The sequence below is a fragment of the Petaurus breviceps genome, unplaced genomic scaffold (assembly GCF_028583685.1).
Source record: "Petaurus breviceps papuanus isolate PSGF00001 unplaced genomic scaffold, PetGlider_PUasm1.0 37, whole genome shotgun sequence".
Lineage (NCBI taxonomy): Eukaryota > Metazoa > Chordata > Mammalia > Diprotodontia > Petauridae > Petaurus > Petaurus breviceps.
In genome coordinates this window covers 68,088,709-68,092,842 of record NW_027186296.1, presented here as the reverse complement: position 1 = coordinate 68,092,842, position 4,134 = coordinate 68,088,709, and positions in this window count along the sequence as shown.

Below are 4,134 nucleotides of genomic sequence, written 5' to 3'. Positions count from 1 at the left end.
TTTTTAAAAGTTGATATCTGAATTTCAGCATAATTGGTTTCCTTTGTAATCCTATATATTTTATTTTTTTTTTCTGAGATGGGATTCATAGACTTTACACTGTTAAAGAGGTTTAAAAAGTTTTAAAATCTCTGACCTAATGGTATAGTGGCTGACAAGAAATTAGGGCTCAAGTCCCATCTGTGTGACTATGGCCAAGACAGTTGATATTCTTCATTTAGTCATCTGTAAAATGAAGATTAGACTACAGATGCTTTAAGACCCTTTCTTTCTATTGTTCTGATTCTATAACACCTCTCTCTAGCTTCTGAAAATCTATTATCAGAGCTCAGTGAATACTGAAAAACAAGAACGAGCAAGTATATTTTATAGAGAAGCAATAAGTTCCCCTAATAAAGGGATAATTGATGAAAATCTTGCAGTCTTTAGTAATAGTAATTCATTTACAATGAACTGGTATGTTAGATTGTATCATTTTCCCTTCATTTCCCCCTCTTTGCAAATGTTTCCCCTACTTTTCTTCTCACTGGCCTTTCTTTTTTGTCCCAGATCCACAAATGCAATGCCACCTTCTTTCTCACTAACTCTTCCAGTCCTTACTCTCTCATCTCCATCCCCTCCTTTCAACTCACAAGACCCCAAGCCTCTATCCTAACTCAGATGTTCATCATCTCTTGCATGTGCTATTATTATTATTTTTTTAAGCAATCAGGGTTAAGTAACTTGCTCAAGGTTACACGGCCAGTTATTTCTGGGTGTGGTGCTGAGTATCTGAGCCCAGATTCGATCCCCAGGTCATCCCGACACTGGGTCCGGTACTCTTACTCACTGTGCTGCCTGGCCGCTCCATTGCATGCACTATTATAATAGCTTACTATTTGATCATTTAAATTTTTATTTCTTTCCTCTTTAATCGACCTTCCATACTACTGTTAATATGAGATTTCTAAAATATTGATCTGACCATGTTACTGTGCCCTCCTCTCCCCCCCAAAAAAAATCTTCAATGTCTTGTTATTGCCTCTGGAATAAAATATAGACTTCTCAATCTGACATTTAAAACTCTTAAGAATCTTGTTTCCAACTGCCTTCCTAGTCTTATTTCAGTCAAATTGTCCTATAAGCTGTTTCCTTTACATAACACTTCATCTCCTTATCACTTGACGTTACTTTGTTTTACTTTCTGTTTTGTAAAACTTTTTGTTTTACATCTCTATATCTGCAGCAGCATGAAAGCCCCCTGAGGGCAGGGACTGTTCTAATTTTTCTTTGCATCCCCAGCAACTAGGACAATGTGTGGAACATTATAGGAACTTAATAAATATTGGTTGAATTGAATTAAATTATCTTTATTCCCTTCAAATTAATATTTGTTTGCTGATAAGCACTATTTCTGGATTATTTCTTTCATTGTTCAGTTGTTTTCAATAGTGTCTGATCTTATGACCACATTTGGAGTTTTCTTGGCAGAGATACTAGAGTGATTTGCCATTTTCTTCTCCAACTCATTTTACAGATGAAGAAACTGATGCAAACAGGGTTAAGTGACTTGTACAAGGTCAAACCACTGGTAAGTGTCTGAGGCCAGATTTGAACTTGAGAAGATGAGTCCTCCTGACTAACTGCTTAGATCATTCTTACCTCTACCAATAAGCCAATGGATGGAATTTAATTTGGAAGATAACTTCAAATCCTAACTCTGCCACTGATTATCTGTAGAAGTGAATGAACCAATGAAAAAACATTAATTAAGCACTTATTTTGTCAAAGCATTCACATCTCCTCTCATGGGGGACTATCACTCAGGGAGGGGTAGTTTGGCTTGGAAAGTTACAATGATGGTGAATAGAGCCATGGGGTAACAGATTGACACAGACTTTAAAATAACAATCAGAGTGTTTATTTGATTATGGTTCCAATTCGGGAGGGGCTGGAGCTCAGGGAAGGGCAGCACAAAAGGATACAGGTTCTTTGCAGCAGCAGCAATAAGGAGGCTGGTGAGATGACAAGGGAAGTCTGGTGAAGCAGGAATGCAGCCACTCTGGCCTGACATGGTGGGCCATGTAAAGTGCTCACCAATCAAGAGAGCAAGGTCTCCAAACAGAAGTTCCAGAGATGAAAGTGCTTTATCTTCCAGGGACTGTTTTCAGGGCAAAGTCTAGGTATAGTCTCTGAATCTTGGGTCCCTGACACATCTTAAAAATAGGAATAATAATAGTACCTTCTCTGCCTTCTTTATATGTTTGTTGTGAATGAGATACTATATGTAAAAGTGCTTTGTAAACATCCAAAACTATTGTACAAATACAAAGTATTACTATTATTATTCCTTTTTCTGCAAAAGTGGAATTAATAATATTGGGTTTTTTTTCTATTTAATAGGGATATTAAATGCTTTAATGAGATAACTCAAATGTTTCAATCCCTTGCAGGCACACACACACTGTATACCTATAAGAAAAACATTATTTTTCTGTTTCCTAATTCTCTTTACCTTATTCCCTAATCTCTGTTTTTACAATTATGTATTTTTATATTTTGAATGTTCTTTGCCTAATTTTTTTTTCCTCTGGGAAAAGGATCTTTTTAAAATGACTTAGAGGTGCTCTGACTGTCTTTGTTCTGGTAAACTAGATCCAATTATTCATCACTTACTCAGTAGAAGGAAAGGGTAACCACACTTAATTCAGGAAACACATCTTGACATGGAGAGTAGCAGAGGATTATTGTTGCTGTTGTTTTCATTTGCAGATCAAACTTCAGAATGACTCTTTTTTTCCTTCCTGCCTAACAGGTAGTGTAAGATGAAAGTCTGAAGGGTCCTTAGAAAAATTACTTTTGATAGTATTCATTGTTATTTAGTGGAAAGAGAACTGGGCTGGGATTCAAGAAACCTAGGTTCTAGTCTCAGATCTTTCTTGAACTTTTTAGGACTGTCTAATCATCTATATACAGAGAGGGTTGGGCTAGATAATCACCAGGATCTTTTCCAGTTACCATCTATCTATCTATCTATCTATCTATCTATCTATCTATCTATCTATCTATCTATCTATCTATCATCTATCTATCTATCTATCTATCTATCTATCATCTATCTATCTATCTATCTATCTATCCATCTATCTATCCATCTATCATCTATCTATCATCTATCTATCTAATATCTAGTTTAATATATTTGTGTATGTGTATGTGTGCATATATATAACTTATATATGCATGTGCATGCATGTATACATACACACACATATTCAAAGTGTTTCAAAAGCCAATGCAGTTTAAGCTTCAATAGCTTAAAATGCACTAAAACTTTTGGGATACTATATTCTAATAAAGGGGAGATACTGTCTTGACTTTATTCTTTATTGAACCCCCAAATCATTACTGATTCAATGCTCTCTTTCTAATGTCACTTGGATAACAACATTTATTCAAGTTCTTGGCTGGTAAATAAACAGCTTTCCCTGAAAGCTTCATATTCCCCTTGCTGGAGGTCTAGGTGAAGAGTGGTTGAATTAATGAACATATCTGGAGGTCAGTTGGCAATTACATGGTACTCTCTAACAGCACAAAAGCTTACAGAGAGCTAGTACTTGAGTGATTCACTATTTATTGCATTCTTCTCTACTTACATCAATGGTTCTAATTTGGGGGTCCTTAAGCTGGGGTCCAAGGACTCCACCCCCAACAAGTCTATGGAGAAACTTCAGGGGGTCTATGAACATGGATGTGAGAAAATTACATCTTTAATTTAAATGGATTTTTTGTACCCTTATGAATATTGTTTTATGCATTTAACAACATTATTCCAAGGGGAGGGGCATAGGCTTTACCTTATTGCCAAGAGGATCCATGACACAGAAAAGGGTTAAGAACTGCTGCTCTAATCAATGTCGGTTTTTCCTTCACTGGTAGAGCTCACAATTTGCCATATCATTTTATCCACTGTAATAAGAAAGTCTGTTCAACATTATGAAAGTCCTCTTTTGGATAACACACACATATACACACCTACACATACACATATATATACACATATACATTCATGTATATATACATATATACACACACATACACACATATATAATTTAATAGGAAGATTAGAGAACTATGGCTAGAAGGGACTTCACA